This window comes from Schistocerca piceifrons, chromosome 6 (assembly GCF_021461385.2).
Source record: "Schistocerca piceifrons isolate TAMUIC-IGC-003096 chromosome 6, iqSchPice1.1, whole genome shotgun sequence".
NCBI lineage: Eukaryota > Metazoa > Arthropoda > Insecta > Orthoptera > Acrididae > Schistocerca > Schistocerca piceifrons.
The window spans coordinates 372,666,411-372,687,593 of record NC_060143.1 but is presented as its reverse complement, the minus strand read 5'-3'; the positions used below and the strand labels follow the sequence as shown (position 1 = coordinate 372,687,593).

Genomic DNA, 21,183 nt, shown 5'->3' with positions numbered 1-21,183 from the left:
GAACCTGCGACCGTAGCGGTCGCTCGGCTCCAGACTGTAGCGCCTAGAACCGCATGGCCACTACTGCCGGCGAGCACAATTGGATCCACTGCTTTTCTAGACTTGAATTTGAAATTTTTTCTACGCAATACAAGCACTCTTTGTCTTCGTGATTGTCATGAAAATGAGCTCTTCTTGCGTTGGGCTATCTGCTCCTGCACTCTTCCTTTTATTGCCCCTCTTCTCTTCGGGGCCGCGCGGGATAGCTGCGCGGTCTGAGACACCTTCACGGTCTGGGCGACTCCCCCCCTCGGAAGTTCGAGTCCTCCCTCGGGCATGGGCGTGAGTGTTGTCCTTAACGTAAGTTAGTTTCAGTTAGGTCAAGTAGTGTGTAGGCTTAGAGACTGATGACTTCAGAAGTTTGGTCCCATAACTCCTTACCATAAATTTCCAAACCATTTTTCATTTCGGGTGCTTTTGGTTTTTCCTACGTACTTGCTTTTTCTTCTCTTTCTTTATTTGCCGTTTGTAGGTCACGCTTTAGGGACTTGCTGTAGTTGTCGCCCTGTAGCCTGTAGCCCTTCTTCCGCCCGCTGCTGCCGGCCGAAGTGGCCGTGCGGTTAAAGGCGCTGCAGTCTGGAGCCGCAAGACCGCTACGGTCGCAGGTTCGAATCCTGCCTCGGGCATGGATGTTTGTCATGTCCTTAGGTTAGTTAGGTTTAACTAGTTCTAAGTTCTAGGGGACTAATGACCTCAGCAGTTGAGTCCCATAGTGCTCACAGCCATTTTTGAGCCGCCCGCTGCTTTTATGTCCTCCCCCCCCCCACCCCCACAACATAACGTGGCCAGAAGTAATCGCCGAAATGACAACTTTGCCCGCATTGAAGCTCCCTGCTGTCGTTGGATAAGCAGCTGCAGCAGCAAGTCGTATACTCCTAGCTCACTCATTTGCTACATAGTTTAATTCTTAATTTCTTTGCGTGTTTTTGGTACTTGCATTGTCGAATTCATAAATTTCGGGCGTATTATAGTATTTGAGAGCTGTAGCATCGCGTTTTAGTACCTGAATAGTGTAAATTCGCGTAGTCGTTTGTCTTCTGTTTTTGTTTTGAACGGCCAGTGTCGGTTGGTCACAGTCAGTGTGCTTCCTGCCGTCGTTGGATAAGGAGCTGCAGCAGCAAGTCGTATACTAGCTCACTCATTTGTTACATAGTTTAATTCTTAATTTCTTTGCGTGTTTTTGGTACTTGCATTGTTTAATTCATAAATTTCGGGCGTATTATAGTATTTGAGAGTTGTAGCATCGCGTTTTAGTACCTGAATAGTGTAAAATCGCGTAGTCTCCTTCCGCTGCCGAGCAGTGTGTCAGCAGTGCGCAAGTAGCAGCATTACTGCATTTACTAGGAAATCTTGTATTTTAATAACCGTTTAAATTTTGTGTCGATTTGTTTGTGCTCTCTGTAGATTAGTTCAGGCGTTCTTTGCACAACAGTTTTTAGCATGGATAGGGACTGCAACTGCTGTGTTCGGATGGAGGCTGAGTTGGCATCCCTTCGCTTCCAGCTTCAGGCAGTGTTGGCTTCGGTCACACAGCTTGAGGCTGTTGCCAATGGGCATCACTGTGGGGTTCCGGATGGGGGTTTGTCGGGGACGGCCAGCTCGTCCCACACATCCCCCGATCGGACTACGACTGTGGTTGCCCGGGATACTGCCCGCATTGAGGCTGATCCCTCACCTGTGGTAGAGTGGGAGGTCGTCTCAAGGTGTGGCTGGGGGCGAAAGACATTCCAGAGGGCTGAACGGAAGGCCTCTCCAGTTTGTCTGACGAACCGGTTTCAGGCTCTGTCTCAGGCTGATACTGATCTTCGGCCTGACATGGCTGCTTGTCCTGTTCCAGAGGTTGCCCCTCAGTCTACAAGATCCGGGCGGTCGCAGAGGGTGGGCTTACTGGTAGTTGGGAACTCCACCGTCAGGCGCGTAATGGCGCCCCTTAGGGATATGGCAGCAAGAGAGGGGAAGAAAACCAATGTGCACTCCGTGTGCATACCGGGGGGAGTCATTCCAGATGTGGAAAGGGTCCTTCCGGATACCATGAAGGTACAGGGTGCACCCATCTGCGGGTGGTCGCTCATGTCAGCACCAATGATGAGTGTCGCTATGGATCCGAGGAAATCCTCTCTGGCTTCCGGCGGCTATCTGATTTGGTGAAGACTGCCAGTCTCGCTAGCGGGATGAAAGCAGAGCTCACCATATGCAGCATCGACGACAGGACTGACTGCGGACCTATGGTACAGAGCCGAGTGGAGGGTCTGAATCAGAGGCAGAGACGGTTCTGCGACCGTGTGGGCTGCAGATTCCTCGACTTGCGCCATAGGGTGGTGGGATTTCGGGTTCCGCTGGATAGGTCAGGAGTCCACTACACGCAACAAGCGGCTACACGGGTAGCAGGGGTTGTGTGGCAAGGGCTGGGCGGTTTTTTAGGTTAGATGGCCTTGGGCAAGTACAGAAAGGGCAACAGCCTCAAGGGGTGCAGGGCAAAGTCAGGACATGCGGGGACCAAGCAGCAATCGGTATTGTAATTGTAAACTGTCGAAGCTGCGTTGGTAAAGTACCGGAACTTCAAGCGCTGATAGAAAGCACCGAAGCCGAAATCGTTATAGGTACAGAAAGCTGGTTGAAGCCAGAGATAAATTCTGCCGAAATTTTTACAAAGGTACAGACGGTGTTTAGAAAGGATAGATTGCATGCAACCGGTGGTGGAGTGTTCGTCGCTGTTAGTAGTAGTTTATCCTGTAGTGAAATAGAAGTGGATAGTTCCTGTGAATTATTATGGGTGGAGGTTACACTCAACAACCGAGCTAGGTTAATAATTGGCTCCTTTTACCGACCTCCCGACTCAGCAGCATTAGTGGCAGAACAACTGAGAGAAAATTTGGAATACATTTCACATAAATTTTCTCAGCATGTTATAGTCTTAGGTGGAGATTTCAATTTACCAGATATAGACTGGGACACTCAGATGTTTAGGACGGGTGGTAGGGACAGAGCATCGAGTGACATTATACTGAGTGCACTATCCGAAAATTACCTCGAGCAATTAAACAGAGAACCGACTCGTGGAGATAACATCTTGGACCTACTGATAACAAACAGACCCGAACTTTTCGACTCTGTATGTACAGAACAGGGAATCAGTGATCATAAGGCCGTTGCAGCATCCCTGAATATGGAAGTTAATAGGAATATAAAAAAAGGGAGGAAGGTTTATCTGCTTAGCAAGAGTAATAGAAGGCAGATTTCAGACTACCTAACAGATCAAAACGAAAATTTCTGTTCCGACACTGACAGTGTTGAGTGTTTATGGAAAAAGTTCAAGGCAATCGTAAAATGCGTTTTAGACAGGTACGTGCCGAGTAAAACTGTGAGGGACGGGAAAAACCCACCGTGGTACAACAACAAAGTTAGGAAACTACTGCGAAAGCAAAGAGAGCTTCACTCTAAGTTTAAACGCAGCCAAAACCTCTCAGACAAACAGCAGCTAAACGATGTCAAAGTTAGCGTAAGGAGGGCTATGCGTGAAGCGTTCAGTGAATTCGAAAGTAAAATTCTATGTACCGACTTGACAGAAAATCCTAGGAAGTTCTGGTCTTACGTTAAATCAGTAAGTGGCTCGAAACAGCATATCCAGACACTCCGGGATGGGATGGCATTGAAACAGAGGATGACACGCGTAAAGCTGAAATTCTAAACACCTTTTTCCAAAGCTGTTTCACAGAGGAAGACCGCACTGTAGTTCCTTCTCTAAATCTTCGCACAAACGAAAAAATGGCTGACATCGAAATAAGTGTCCAAGGAATAGAAAAGCAACAGGAATCACTCAACAGAGGAAAGTCCACTGGACCTTACGGGATACCAATTCGATTCTACACACAGTACGCGAAAGAACTTGCCCCCCTTCTAACAGCCGTGTACCGCAAGTCTCTAGAGGAACGGAAGGTTCTAAATGATTGGAAAAGAGCACAGGTGGTCCCAGTCTTCAAGAAGTGTCGTCGAGCAGATACGCAAAACTATAGACCTATATCTCTGTCGTCGATCTGTTGTAGAATTTTAGAACATGTTTTTTGCTCGAGTATCATGTCGTTTTTGGAAACCCAGAATCTACTATGTAGGAATAAACATGCATTCCGGAAACAGCGATCGTGTGAGACCCAACTCGCTTTATTTGTTCATGAGACCCAGAAAATATTAGATACAGGCTCCCAGATAGATGCTATTTTTCTTGACTTCCGGAAGGCGTTCGATACAGTTCCGCACTGTCGCCTGATAAACAAAGTAAGAGCCTACGGAATATCAGACCAGCTGTGTGGCTGGATTGAAGAGTTTTTAGCAAACAGAACACAGCATGTTGTTATCAATGGAGAGACGTCTACAGACGTTAAAGTAACCTCTGGCGTGCCACAAGGGAGTGTTATGGGACCATTGCTTTTCACAATATATATAAATGACCTAGTAGATAGTGTCGGAAGTTCCATGCGGCTTTTCGCGGATGATGCTGTAGTATACAGAGAAGTTGCAGCATTAGAAAATTGTAGCGAAATGCAGGAAGATCTGCAGCGGATAGGCACTTCGTGCAGGGAGTGGCAACTGACCCTTAACATAGACAAATGTAATGTATTGCGAATACATAGAAAGAAGGATCCTTTATTGTATGATTATATGATAGCGGAACAAACACTGGTAGCAGTTACTTCTGTAAAATATCTGGGAGTATGCGTGCGGAACGATTTGAAGTGGAATGATCATATAAAATTAATTGTTGGTAAAGCGGGTACCAGGTTGAGATTCATTGGGAGAGTCCTTAGAAAATGTAGTCCATCAACAAAGGAGGTGGCTTACAAAACACTCGTTCGACCTATACTTGAGTATTGCTCATCAGTGTGGGATCCGTACCAGATCGGGTTGACGGAGGAGATAGAGAAGATCCAAAGAAGAGCGGCGCGTTTCGTCACAGGGTTATTTGGTAACCGTGATAGCGTTACGGAGATGTTTAACAAACTCAAGTGGCAGACTCTGCAAGAGAGGCGCTCTGCATCGCGGTGTAGCTTGCTCGCCATGTTTCGAGAGGGTGCGTTTCTGGATCAGGTATCGAATATATTGCTTCCCCCTACTTATACCTCCCGAGGAGATCACGAATGTAAAATTAGAGAGATTAGAGCACGCACGGAGGCTTTCAGACAGTCGTTCTTCCCGCGAACCATACGCTACTGGAACAGGAAAGGGAGGTAATGACAGTGGCACGTAAAGTGCCCTCCGCCACACACCGTTGGGTGGCTTGCGGAGTAGATGTAGATGTAGATGTAGATTACACAAAAATTATAAGCCCTCTACGAGCATGGCCGAAATTTCAGGATTATGGAGCCAGGATATGGCACTTCCGACATATTTTCATTAAAAAGACATGTCACATTCCATTTGCACAATAAATACACAAACTGATCACTTATCTTACAACAGAATAAGTGAAATCCACAAAAAGGCCGAGAAGCGGTACAGTGGACAGATTAGACTTCACCAGGTGACTGTCCCTTCTGGGAGAATATGCTAGAGCATTTCCTCCCACGACGCCAACACCATTTCCCAAGATCCTTAAGGTCACTTAGCTCGCCATGGCTGCTTTGCCTCGCTCTCCCCTACATGAAAGCTTTTTCCTTGGACGGTCGTAAGCCATTGCTGAAAAAATTGGTCAAAACGTCCACTTAGTGTGAATGATGGCAGCTCCCTTTAAATGGAGAAATCGGTATATGTCCTTTTTAACCTTAAGCATTCAATTTTTGGTTTGCCCGAATTGAGAATGAGGGGTATCATTTTAAATTTAAACAATAGGCAAAGTCACTGGGCTTCATTTTTGATTAATTGCTTGGTTGTCGGAGCTGAAAGGCAATCTGTGTCAGAGCGTTAAATATTTTAAAATGTTATTCATCATTTGGTTTTGAAGCTCTAGCAGTGGCACTGTTTACAGACCATTTATTACGCAAACAACTTTTTTTAATGTATACTGTCCATTCACCTGAACGTGATTAACTGTCAAAAGCCTTTTGCAGCGCGGATTACTGCAAGATGTGCAGGGAGAAAGTCAGTGAGGTTCTGACACGTATTGACAGGTACGTGGAATCAGGCAGTCTCGAAATGCGCCACGTTACTCGGTTGAGAATCTATGGCACGAACACCCCGATCGTGACAGTCCCACAGGTTCTCGATTGGGCTTGGGGGACAGGGGAGTACGGAATACTCACCGTGATGCATTTCGAACCAAAACGTTGCGTTGTACTGATTGTAGACGCCATTGTGCCCAGGAAGAAACAAACTGTACGTACTGGTGAACATGGTCCCACGGACAGATACAGACTTGTGTTGATCCATTGTGCCAAAATGATGAAATCACCCAGGGATGCTACAAAAACATTCCCCAGATCGTAACGCCCCTCCTGGGGCCTGGACCCTTCCGATGATTGTTGCAGTGTGTCTGTTTCCAGACGTTTCAAGCTGATGGATCATAAAACGTGACTGATCTGAAAATACCATCTGTCGACACTCCATGGGTGTCCAGCTACAAAATAAGTGTGCAAATTCCAGCCTTCGTCGCCGAGGAACAGCAGACTGCATGGGTACATGAACCAGTACGCCTGCTTTGGAGGCCCAAGCAGCAACGTTCGCTGGACGGTTGTTGAGGAGACATGTTGCTAGCCACTCGGTTCATCTGGGTGCTCAGTTGCTCAGCAGTTTTACACCTGTTTACCAAAACACATTTCCGCAGCCTTATTTCACCCCTGTCACCTATGGCCCGTGGTGCACAATTGCCTCGGTGTCGATTTTGGATAGCGATAATTATTTTGCCGTGCAAGGTATACTCTGTCTACGGTGGCACGAGCACAGCTTACAAATTTAGCTGTTTCTGAAATGCTTCCACCCTTGTCTCGAAAGCCATGACCATGCCCTTTTGGACGTCAGATAGATCTCTTCGTTTCCGCATTACGACAATGGCTGTTGTGTAGTTCAGGTATCTTTGACACCCTTTACATAACCTCCATTGCTGGTGGTGCTGCCCGCCGTCTGTAAGTGGTTCTTGCACGTTGAAGTCGAACGTAGGCGATGGTCACTTTAAATTAACTGGATCGTGTATATAACTGACCAAGCGCGTTTCAGTACCTTCGTGCCATTCAGTTCTGCAAAACGTACACTTTTTTAAGTAACAAACACCTGAACGATATTAGGCCAAACAAGTTTTTGCCTATTGTTATTTACCATTTTTTTCTTTGATAGGTTCTCTAAGACCCTCTAAACATTACTGTATTTTGATAGCTTGTCGTCTGCAATTAAATGATGCTACTGCGGGTTTGGTCGGTGAGCTAAGCAATCAGATTAACTACAAGCGTAATTCTGATCCGGAATATTCTTCCTCATCTACATTATTATATGTTGTGAAGATGCACACAAAATCGTAGTGTATAGTTTTGAAGGATTTTACTCGCAGATTATTATTTTTCAATTCACAAAACACGGTGGTTATGTTTCAGCTGTGTGTCAGATCACCACTGATGTTCAGCTGTTTTCATCTTAATTTGGCAGCATAATTGAATTTTATTTCCTTTCTCTTTCCCTCTGCGTGCATATGTCTCTCTCTCTCTCTCTCTCTCTCTCTCTCTCTCTCTCTCTCTCTGTGTGTGTGTGTGTGTGTGTGTGTGTGTGTGTGTGTGTTTTATCGGTCTGTGTTGTCTTTGGGTGATCAAGAGTTGCACTTGAGTTTATATACTTGATCTGTTGAATTTGTGTGTGTTCCCTGTGATCTAAGCTTTCTTGTGTTTTTTTGTCTGGCCTGCATTCTATCTGCAGTTTCTGTTTGATTAATATGTTGTCTATTTTGTGAACTATTTTATTATTGCAGGTGAGTATGTGAGATTTTGTTTTGTGAGCGTATTTTTGTTCTGTTGTGTTCTGTGTGTCATCACAGTGAGTTGCTGTGCAAGTTACGTGCATGTCGCCTGTCATTTCCCTGTCAGTTTACGTACTTTTTGTTTTATTTTCTTTTTCTTATGGGTATAATAAGCCTTCTCCCCTACTATTAAATGTTGTTATTGTATTTAACTCTCATATGTAGTCCTATTTGTTTATGGGGGTTCTGTTTAATTTGTGGAGCATGAACCTGAAGCTTGCTTGTTTATTCATGGGTTTCTTGACTGAATGGTGGTGCTTGTGGTCGTGACTTTTCTGTATATTAGCCTAGCCATTTATGATAATACACTGCCAATGCGAACAATAAGAACGTATCGTAACGCTGTCCTAATAGCGACCGTGGCATATAGTGGGAGTGCTCTGGAACACAGAATTCCGCTCATAACACCAGCATTGGTTAACAGGGTGAAATACTTCTCCAGCTGACAGTAGATTTCATCTCCGTCTCTAGATACGAAAAAAAACGAGGTGATGTGTTGCATGAAGAAAGATCAATATCATGAAGTGTTAAATTTTGTCACGAGCCGTACGCTGACTACTGGCATCGATCTGGTAGAAGACCTGCCTCCAAATATGCCTATGATGATGAAGGCACTTCAAAATTAAGGGATCACTTTTACGAAACGCTGTAATTTCTTCCCGGTTACCGTAGAAGCCTGAAATTTGACTCGAAGGTGCCAACAACGTACCTCAGCGACGGTGCAAAAGTGTAGCACCCTGCGACGTCACCAAAGGGCTCGTAGACACTTGAAACTGAAAAGTATCGACACGTGCAGAAAAAATGCCACAGTTGAGAAGTTCAAGTGGTACGTAAGGTGAATTAATGATGTCACATTGATACATAATTTCACAAAAATTCTGCCCAATGCCACCGCTGACGTGTCAAACGACGAGAAATTCGTCACATCCCTTCTTAACCACGTTTTACCCCTTCTTTTGGCACCTCTGCAATGATGTTCAGAAAAGCGACGCGTTGCTTTGAAATCACGCGGTTTACTTATGGAAGGCGGAGGAAAACATTTCAAACACACCGCTGCTGTGTGTCGACACAGCAGGTGGCATAAAGGGCGTCAATAAAACCACCCTTTCCATTTGGGCGTTGATTCCACACATATCGTGGTCGAAAAAGACAGCTCGTAATGCGATGAGCAACGGAAGATGTTCTTGACAACCTTTGACACTTCTGACACGATGCTTCAATCTCCTCTAAGAACATTGTGGGTTGCATCCCTCTTTACAGTGACAGAATGAAGAGCGGGCATCATCCAACTGCCCTTTCATCAGTAATACTACAAGGTGCCAAGTTTGTTTTATTTTGAGGTGATACAAACATTGCAATAAATAGAAAATCATGTACAGTCGTAGAAATATCAGTTAGTGAAATTTTCATGGAGATTAATAAATTCTTCCTTGCCAATTCCTTGACATTCATACTTTTTTTTAAAAAATGCGTACTATATGCAATTCAGAACTTGTAAGTAGTTTCCCGCCAGTATATGCCTAAAATCTTACGACAAGCAGGCTGAAGAAGTTGACAGGGTCAAATTCTTGAAATTGAAGTTTAATAATATATTCAGTATGGAGAAGCATATCGCGGAACTGCCGATCCTCTTAAACAAATCCTTACTTGCAACACGGATTGTGCCAGACGAATGTGATATAAAAATTAAAATGCTAGCACACCTTTGTTTGTTTTCATTCCATAAATTCATGAGCTTTTTTTAAACAAAATTTCACGTTAAAAATATATCTCTTCTTCGGACTAATTGCGCAGATTATGGAGTCAATATTAAGTACAAGAATAATCTTCACAGAGATTTAAAGTCACTTACTTTGTTCCAGAAAGGCGTCCTTTATTCAGGAGCACACTTTTTAGATATCTTCCCAGCTACCATAAAACGTTAACTACTAACGAAATTCAATTTCATAAGAGCCTAAGCGATTTGTTGGTGGCTAGCTCTTTCTAATGCATTGATGAATTTCTTAGCAAATCCGAACGATGTGCATATGTCACCAATAATATCAAATACTAGGAGTGTTATGTGCCATCTGACTTGTGTACAAATTCGATGCAGAACGCGATCATTGTCAATAAGTGTTTTCTACTTGATGATGCATGGCTACAGTAGCCTAAGAATTAGCATGCTACTCAACATTTAAATGTTTTGTGGTAAGTTTGTTGTTACTTGTTAAATGAAAATGTGCTTAAGATTTTTTGACTTCTCCCGCAATCATGAAGACCGTTTCCTCTAGCGTTATGGAAGATAAGTTAGCACATTCGGTTTCTTTCTAAATGTTTATTTCTTTCTGAGATCCTTCAGGATCTCCTCCCTCTGGATGTTTTGGAACGAGAAATAAATCTAATCTAATCACACGATCACACGGCGAAAAACACTGCCGGGAAAAAGAAATTAGTACAACTGGATTTTAATACGATTATGGCATGTGTTACCTGGGTGATAGCAGATGTATTAATAATGTTTTCAGTATAGTCAGCCAACAGATAGGGTAAAGGGGTAGCTACCAGAGCTCCATCTGTGACTATCCTTCAATAGGGAATGCTCATAGCCAGAAGGCTCAGCGTCGTGCGAAAGCATGATGCTATCAGATGCCCGAGAGACGCACTCATGCTTCCTACAGCCAACTGACATAGTTTGAAAGGGGTCGAATTGTGGCCTTCCTTCAGAGAATTGCCACATAAGTTGGGCGTGTTGTCTGTTGTGCAACGACGTTATTATCAGTGGTCATGTGAAAAACCTCACACCCGTAAAGGAGATTCTGGATGTCCACGTAGCACAGACGTCCGCTAGGATCGTCGTATTGAAAAGACAGCTGTGGCAGATCATATACTACCACAGCGCAGATAAAAGGGCTTGTGAGACCAGATGCGTCAGCACGACCTGTTGCGAACTAGTTATTACCAGTGCGACTACGAGCACGCACGTCTCTAGCCCGTCTTCCATTCAGGCCACATCATCGACGAGCACGACTTGACTGTTGCCATCAGAGGATAATTTGGAAGATGGAATGGCGCGCCAAGGTCTTCAGCGATGAAAGCAGATTCTGCCTAGACACAAGGCATGGTCCTGGTGAGTGTTGTGTCGTAAAGTACATTCGTCTAAGACACTGGCTTCACCCCAGGCCTTTTGGTATGGGGTTCGATAAGCTAGAACTCTCGTTCATCTTGGGTGTTTTTGGAGGGGACGCTAACCAGCGATCCATACTTGTAGAATGTTGTTAGGCCCGTTCTTTCGCCGTTCTTGCTATTGTACGGTGATGTGTTCTTCCAATAAGATAATGTTTGCTCACATACTGCAGGTGAAACACAACGTGTTCTGCAAGAAATGTAGCAACTTCCCCGGCCAGCCCGATCTCCGGACGTGTTACCAAGCGAGCACATATGGGATGAGACGAGAAGTAATTTGCACGACTCGTCAACCAACAAATCTTACAGAACTACGTGAATAAGACGAGCAGGTGTGGCATACCGTATCGCAGGACAGAATTCGCCATCTGTACAATCAGTTGGATGCCAGATTCAACGACTGCATTGCCGCCATGGAGGTTACACCACAAAGTAATACTGGTGTTTCTGCATGGGTTGATGCGTCGTACCTCAGAACCGCTTGTGCTATTCATCTGTAAATGTAGTCACTTCGTGTACTCCATATGCAGTGTTGCAACATTAAAACTATGAACTACGTACTACATTTTTGAGGCGGTGTATATTGGATTTGCTGTTGACTGCAAACTGACATCAGCCTCAACTTTAGAGATCCTGGAACGCAGTGCACCCACATTCGGTTATTCTGTTCCACACGTACTCTTCCTGTATCAGTATACATACGAATATACATAAATATGTCGTCAGGTAAAAAGTTTCAAGACTGAATAATAGGAGACATAGGAAAAATGAGATGGTGATTTTAAAGCTTCAGGAGTTTTCATTGTCTCCCTCCACTTGTGTAAATGTACAAAACGTTCATATAATGATGTTGAACAGTTAGGAAAGTCCTTCATTGGGATATTGTTCATCTGACGCTTCATATTGGTTTAAAGGACACTTATGACATCAAAATGTTTACCCGTCATGTGAATTTCTGCACTTTTTTCCAGAAAATAATTGTTCGCATTTTGCTTTTCAATCTCCACAGTGGTGACAGGCTCCACAAATAATTTGTCTTAGTTATGGTCATTATCTTTTATTTACAGACGCGTAAAGCGATCTAAGGCGTTCTGATTTTTTTTCCTGTCATCCAGCAACGATTCTTTTCTGAAGATAAGGACACCGTCAGTCAACTATCTGATAAACCATCAATGTATTTTGAGAATTTTAACGTTCGTATTACGAATTCTTGACTCCATCTTGTTTCTCTCACTCCACAATATTCTGGAAGATCTCAGTGAATGCTACCCAGTTCGTCTGAGTCTCTCTTACAGATCCTAAAATTCACCGTGGTGTATAAACTACATAGCATTTATTCTGTTCTCTCCCTGCAAACTAAACTCAGACTCGACTACGAAGATCCTGGAGCGTAATGCATTCATTTTCGGTTATTGTGTTCTGCACATACTCATCCTATATCAGTATACAGTAAACTTTCGAAGATCCACACTCTAATGCAAAACTTTTCAGAACTTCCACGCGTAAATCGCCTCCTATGATGTCAAGCCAGTCAATCGACTTGGAAACTATAAGTTATCTATATGAATAGACGTCTCTGTTTCACTAGGCACTCAGCAGTACAGTGGTAACAATAATATACATCAGTTACCCCCCAATGAAGTTTCGTAAGACGCCACACCCTTACGGAATACACACAAAGATTATTAATAATTAAAGAATTATATTGACACCCACAAAGACCATGAGTACATGTATTACCGTAATTTTTAAGAATAATGCATTTTTAAATATTTTAATTTTTAAAGCGGCCCTTGACTCCATGTGAGCTCCATGTCAAAGTTACACTAAGTCGGGAGTTTCGCTCTTCGCATTGGCTGTGAAGTAACTGATGTAATGTTGTCGACTGTTGTGGTGATTTAGTTGTCCGGTTTTGTTACAAATCAAAACATTTAAATTCACTGGAAATATGCGCAGAAAATGCCCTTTCACAGTTCAGAATGTAATTTTATTAAAAATGGTTTTAATACCTACTCCATTGTCAAACAGGAACCCTGTCTGTCAACGGTTCTGTTCACCGTAGCATTAGAGGAGTCTATCCAGCATGTTACGCGACTAGAGGGAAAAAAACCCTAAAATAAATCCACTTTTGATTTACGGTGATTGTATTATTCTTTAAAGAAGTAATAACATGTAAATAGTAGCTGTCACGCAGCAGTTAATTGCAAAATGTGAGTGAAACTGTTACGCAGCGAAATGTTAACAAAATGAAATAATTTGTGTTAACCTTAACTCTCAAAAGTAACACAAATTTAAATATGAGGAGACCTACTTTACTACAGCAAATGACGTGATAAATAAAATCAAAATTCAAAATCCATATAAAATATATCACACCATGTCAAAACTCTTGAAAAGCAGATATAGTTTAGGAAACAGAAACAGTTTACTAAACAAACGGTAATAATATATTAACGTTAAGCCCTAGAGTCTGGCAGAAAGAAAGAGGTGAAAATGTCCTAAATATATTCGACAGGAGAAAAAAAAATCGGAAAATCTTTAAAGGACTGTCATTAGAGAACAGCTAGTTGAAAAAGAAAGGTATGACCTGACAGTGTAGCGAAGATGAAAGCTGGAGGAATTAAGTGGACGCTAGAAGACAGATTCATCAAGATAGAAGGATCTGCGGAAGAAAGTTGACCACCAAAGCAACCAATAATAATATTTTTAATAACAAGAAAAATGACCTAACATTTTTGAAAACTAACAGCTGGAGAGACAATTGTAAAGACAAACAAATCTGATGAAATATTATTCAGTCAACAGCACAGAGCACACAGATATTGTAAATGCTTTATAATTAACATTTAGCTTTCGATTGTTTTGTAATAATAGTGATACTAATAATGAATGTAGTATGTAGTTACCTTCATACGATTTTACGTCATTGTACATCGCACTGTCTTTTTTGATTTGGTACTTTCATGCTTTTCTTCTATACGGTTGTGATGACAGTCAGCGCCGAAACGCGTCGCGAGGAAAAACAGATACTAAAATTTGGAGTACACGCAGGCTGTAACTACTGCTGTTCTGGCTCGACGTCTGCACCCTGCGGGTTAAAACTCCCCACTCCCGTAGGCGCTACTCCTGCGAAGACAAGGAGCTATTTATATACCAAATACTTCCTGTGTTTGTATACGGTGCTGATTGTAAACATTCTGTGTAGAGGCTCAACGCTAACAAGCAGCACCAAGGACCGCTACTATCGTACGCAGACAGCGAACACAACAACAAATGCCCCGCTGCTATCATGGATTATCTTACGTCCGCGGATCACATGATCCTCGAAAGCTCGCCGATATTCTTCCGCAGCAGTGTAATTAAGCCGCAACACGCTCTCCAGCGGGCAACCTAAAGCCTATAATAGACTGAAACTACTAAATCTACTAAATGACCGAACTTGGGAATAGCAGCCCTCCACAGTCTTCCACATCTATAAATCGTTCACCCGTCCCATCCTTTGTTATGCGACTGTTACGTGGATCTCCACCCACCTAAGTTTTATCAGCCCCTCCAGATCCTGGAATGCCATGCAGTTCGCCTAGCTTTCCGAATCCATTTACCTTCCGCCATAACGATCGTTTATCACCTCATCAGATTACCGCCTCTTCGTACGGACGTTGAACACCTCCAAGCAACCTATACCATCCACAAACTCGACTCCAATAATTGTCCTTTCCACTCTACTTCCAATCCTCATACGCTGCTGGGCCTTACCCAGCACATCCCACCAATGCTCTACCTACGCACCTCCCACATACTCTCCCAGTGAAGCTTTAACCATCTCCCCCTCCCAGATCATAAACTCCGCCAAGACATTTATGAGCTATAGGTCAACCTCATCCATTAAATCTTATCACGGGTACCTCACCCTCCATTTCCAACACTTCCTTATCCACCTTTTTCCCTATTTGCATTTCTGTCCCCAGTCTCACTTTCTCCAGCAACTATTAACGTCACCAATACCCCTCTCTACTCCACCCCCTCTTTTATCCCACCAGCCACTCCTTCCCCACCACTGCCACCACCACTATGCTCCAGTCCTCCTTCCTTATACCATCACATCCTGCGTCCTCACCTGTCATCCTTTCTCCCCTTTAACAACCGACTTCCTATCATACTGTAGGTCCTTCCAGTTTCCAGTGACAGGAAAGTGCTTCTTTCAAATACCAGTGTTTCAGCAACATCTTTCAAATATGCCCTTAAGTCATCTATCGTGTATTTAAAAACTTCCATTTTATTTATCACCTTTAAAATGTTTTTAGTTCAATGTAAATCTCTCTGCCAAATGTCTCTTGTTTTTTCGTCTAATTACTTTTTACTGTCAACTGACTGAAGAGCGGGTTGCCTGTACCGCTGGCCGCCCCTCCCCCTCACCACCCACCACCCAAATTCTGGGCACCGGGATATGAAGTAACAATAAAGGAAAAAAAATACTCCAGCGGGCTGTTACAGTTCTAGTTTCGCTCCAGGACGCCCGTGTCCCATCCATTGGAGCCCAACCGACTCTGCACCACACGGCATCTTTCCTCTATGTCACCCAGAAGCCATTAGTACTCTTCTTGGGACCCAGTGCTACGGTGTAGTTGTGCACCAGTGATTACCTCACAACCTACTTTACGACCCAGATCACAACAACTCTTGGTACTGTTACGTTCACACTAATCAATGACGATTATGTCTGTTATCATTTTCTTATGTGGAAATTTTATTTTCGGTGCTGGCGCTACAATAAATATTAAGTGTAAAACTAACTGTGGAATTATCAGCCAGTGCATGCAATACAGATTACCGTCCAACCTACAGACATAAATAAAAGATAATTTGTTGCCTCGACAAAATTTCGTGTATAAAATCGTCATTATGTTTACACCAGCGATAGCGGTAGGCTTCAGCGTGGGAACATGGTCAAACGCGATAGAAATCGATACAGACTATTTCGATAGCCTAAATACGCGAGATCAAAAAATCGCCAATTTTGCCGTAATGTGTCATTCATCATACACTGCACTATGGTTTTCGGAGTATGTAGATAGATGATGGAGGTAAGGAGTCAGTCTTTGGGTAAAGTATCTCTTTCTTCACGGCTATTCCAGTAGTAAATTGGGTCTCAGTAACATTTACGGTCTAAGGATGTGACTGCTCTTTGCCATCTATGCTTCTATATATTTGCCTTACTAATGTTCGTCGATGATGTCAGCTTGTCCTGATTACTGAGTTAGGCGTTCACCTCGCTTCCAACCTTCGTTTTATTGGAATTTACTATCTCTCTCGACTCTCTTTCGCATCTCCTCTAACTTATTTGCGTTGGGTGATGGATGCGCTACGACTGTCGTATGTTCAAACAAATTTTTATATGCTTTCGCTAGACTATCTCCCACACCTACAGATTTAACATCGGTATTTTATAATATATACTGCAATCCAAAAGTTTCCGTTCGAAGGCGTTGCCGCAGCGTATATGGAGCGTAGCGCGACTCGGATGCGGGTGTATAAGCATCAACATGTAGGCCATGGATTAGTGTGCCTTTCGTGTCTTACCGACATGCGTGCGGTAAATGTGAAAATGTGGTCTACAGCGATATTATTACCATAGGCTCCCAACAGGACCAAAGTGCTGTTACTCTTTTTTTGGCTGCCGACATCCACCGGAGAATGAAGAACATGCATAGAGCAGCATGTATGTTGAAGACCACCATTGTGGAATGGTGCGCCAAGATCGGTGCGGGTCGCGATTCGACGCAAGACATCGGTCATTTTGAAAGCCAAAGCCAGCTCAAATGGGAGACATTCGAGCACCTGCCCTATAGTGCTCATCTTTCTCCATATTATCATGCCTCTGGTCCCCTAAAAAGAGGCTTGAACAGTCGACGATTCCTGTCGGACGAAGGTGTGCAGCAGGCAGTTACCGACTTCTTCACGCAGCAGGACACGGAGTTCTACCAAACATGTATCTTCAAAGTGGTGCGTCGGTCGGGATGATTGCCTCAATGCTCACGGCGATTTTTTCTCATTGGCGTACCGGTTATGATCGCTCTTAATATGTCCTGTTCGGTATCTTCGTGGCACACTGATTCTAGTTACTTGACAACATCAGTTGTTCACTTGTACGGGTACACGGACCGCAGTTGCTATTCTGTAATGTAACTGTGGAAGGTTACAAGCCGTCTGGCTAGCCTCCTTCCAATCATACCAAATTTATCTGCCACTTGTCACGACTGGCGACAGGTAGGACGCTTAAGTTGAATCTACTTCAAGTATTATTACGCTAATTTTGGAACCTGGATAGTCAAGGGAAAGCAGGATTCGGTTACGATTGTGGACAGGGCCGTAATCAGTTATTACTGGTTGCCTTTTACACTTACACACGTTTATTTTTAAACGGTAATTCCAGACCAAACAATAAATAAAAAATACCACACTTTATTAATAAAGGAATAAACAACTCTGTAAATAATAGTGTTATCAGTGCATTACAAATTAGCAAAGCACCATAAATACAGATACAGATAATGTTTAAGAAAAAACAAGCCACTGTGATCACGGCTGAAGGCCAAGAATGGCAATAAATTTACAATGTTTGAGAACTCGCTGGAATTACAACTTACATATATTGAAATATTAAAAGGTAAGTGGCCACAAATACAGCAGAAGTTATCAGACGCCAGGAATGGCAGTAAATAAGGTTTTAAGGCTTACTGCTAAAATACAAGTATCGAATTTTATTTCAGAGCAAATAACCACAGTCACGGCTGAGGCCTTACACGCCAGGAACTGCAATTATATAAAAAAAATCAGAAACCTGCTGTAAAACAGCCAATTCAAGCAAAGGTTAATTAATAGAAACATGCAACTGACCACCAAATGGGTGAAATAAGATGATCGTAACCTTGAGACCCAACCCTTACACTGCTAGATTTATTCCAGAAGGCGACCGGAACTATTAACTAGACATACATAACCTTGAATGTAGGCATTACAAGGTATGGTAATAAATAATACAATAATGAAACGCAATGACCAGTCATAGACGGTGCTCCAGGAATCGACCTCAGAGAAGGCCTGGCAACATACACTTTCGCGAGCAAGAGTTGCATTCACTTCACAAGATGGTAACTCAGACTAGTGGCCATCCAACGAATGACTGATGATAATCTTGCTGAAGCTACCAAATGCAAGAATGGAACAACACGCCAAAGCCTGAACTGGTGAACTGCACTTCGCCCCCAGAATACTGTGCTTAGAGCGGAACGAGAAATGAATCAATACCACCAGAGTAGAAGTATCGCAAACTTACTACTATCAAGAAAACTGCCAAAACTACACGCCTTACCGGACAGCAGCGCCAAGGCGAGAAAACATACACTACCGTTACATACACTAAACCCCAGAGCAGGTAACTGGGGCGTTAGAGGTCACCAGGGAGGAAAAATACCGCTGGTTGAACTTAACAAATTGTAACAAGCTGAACTGGTAAATAGCAATAAGAAGTCGAGGAAAGCAAATGAGATCCTCTTTCCCCAAGCACTCCACTCGCTGCTCTTCGCCTCAGTGACACTACGGGCAGCAACGCGAACCCAAGTCACTGGAGAATCGCGAGATGTCACAATGGTTTAGGTTTCTCTACTTGAATTGCAATGCACTCATCTTAAGCCTGCAGGATCTGGTTTACGACGAGGTGGTGCACCCTCGTGACCACTGCCCTTCCATCTGGCAGTTCACGTGCGCCGCCAGCAGTCCCGGCGTGTTTTCTCGCACTGCGCGGACCTGGCTCCTCCTGAGTCCCCAACCGAATTGCCACACTCACACGACACGGAAAAACAATGACGTCGCCCCAAAGATAGGCCAACAGTTACTAGTTAACCGCCGCTGCTGGCACTAGCGAACAGGCAACGCTTGCGAAACGAGTGGCGCCACTCAAGACTAGAAGAAGACAAACAACCGCAACCATGCCAACTAAAGGATACAGTCTGGTCTCCAGCAGGGGGCGGAAACCTACAAACAGCACCAACGCGAGCCGCAGCACGGCTCAAATTTATACAAGGAAATGTACTTTATAAAGTTCCAGTGGCCTTCGGTGAAGGGGAGCTAATAGTCCTAGACTGTGAAAACATGAGAGATGCACAGCCTGCACACTGCTCTGAATGTGGCAGGTGTGTCGCGGGCATCCAGAGCTTTGTGCTCGCTTCTGTGTGTCAAGTGGCCGCCGACGGAAGCTCACGAAACCTACTGGTCCTTTTCACTAATTCAGGGTTAGCAGCCCGTGGCACGACTATCCTTTTGAGATGGCCGAGGGTAACAGTTTCAAGAGTTTGCCGGGACGCCACAATTTATGGCTGAATAGTTCGAGTCTGGAAATTTAGTTTGGCCTCGGGAATTTCAGAAGTGATAAACTACGCTCTGATTTGCTCGTCGCTGGCTGACGTCAGACGGGGATATCTAGGGCAAGCTCGAGGAAGATGCGCTCTGATTGCCCTGTAACTGATGACATTTGGAATGGGTATTTATTAAATGTGCGGATAGTGTTTGCAGCCAGACTGGCACAAACTGCCGAGTCGGGAGCTGGTGGATGAGGAAGGGACGCTCTTGGTTCGATGGCTGATGGATACAGGTCGCTGGATGGATACGTCATGGTGCCTGGAGGTGTCCGAGTCCTGAAGACTTAGATTCTGATTCTCCGCTGTGGCCACGGTCCTCTGACTTACTGCCGCTGCAGATTCGTGAGAATGTATAGTAGTACTTGTCACTAGATGAGGCTTAATATTTAGACAGGAAGCGTACCGTTGCCACAACTCCGTTAAACCCGACTCATGCCCTAGTATCATTTGATGTAGTATTCAGTAGACCACTGGAGTTTCTAAATTAATCGTAGGGTTATATTGGATTAATGATTTAATGTGCAGCTAGGATACGGTAGCTATCTGTCCGCTTCCCTATCTTGTTAGCTGTCGTCGGCAGTTAACTTTGTTTTTCGTAGAATATTGATGACAGTGCTCAGTAATTGTATAGTGTAACAAATAAACAGTTTATATTTTATTTTCATTTTTATTTGAAGAGGCACGTAGTTCCGTTCAGTCCAAAGTTTCATTCTGTTGATTGAACAGATAGTTTTATAGCAGGATTATTGCGATTTTCCACCATGTGATTCTATGATAGGGCATTTCAACATAGCAATCCTGTTGCATAGTTTATGGTTAACATGGAGTCGTAAGGGGAGTGTGGCGGAGTCTGAGTAGGTCCATTACTCTGACAGATTTCACAGTCTCACACAACGGTGGGCATCGCAACTCTTCTGTACTCTGGACTTTATAACGTCCCAGTCTGGCTAACTGGCAGTAGAGCTGTATGTATTGACGTTATCTAAAAATCTATTAGGGCTGAGCTGAAATCCCACCGAGTGCGTATTATTTGTCTCGATCAGGTCAAGCAATTACGTGCTCCCCGGGGGATTTAAACACAGCTACAAGTAGGGATATATCAGTTCCTATTCCGGTATTAATCATAGCTTCAGTACATACACAACACCAATATCTCCAGTAAAGTTTTTCAGTTTAATTGAGCCTAAATTTCGTAACATAGCGATAATTTGTTAATGCGGCAAAGAGTACTTAAGCACGCTGCGTTCCTTGGACAATCAATGTGATCGCACAGATAATTATTTACTGAGAACACAATATTGAATGGGTTGAAAGAAGTTATTAACTCAGTAATAACACTCTTTGCTGGTTTATTGCATTATTTTCACATCCTAACATTGCCGTAAGGAAGTAGCTTATCCTATCTGGGTGGACCTAATGACGTATAATTCAGTCCAAGACATTATGCAAGTTCCAGAGTCCATTAATTGATTTTACGAAAGTTAATTCTTTTCTCACAATTCGGTTTCATAGTTTAGTCTCTATATCGGTCCATCATTAATAGTTTCTAACTTTGGCTAATGTCTAGTCTTTTATTGAAAATATTCAATATAAGACAATTTCGAATCTTTCACTATCTGGATCTACGTGATA

At 43.5% G+C, this 21,183-nt stretch overlaps 1 protein-coding gene across 1 annotated transcript in view; it reads right to left on the bottom strand.

Annotated features, from left to right (window-relative positions):
* Nucleotides 1-21,183, bottom strand: part of LOC124802674 — a 665,872-nt gene that overhangs the window by 66,626 nt on the left and 578,063 nt on the right. The window lies entirely within an intron of this gene.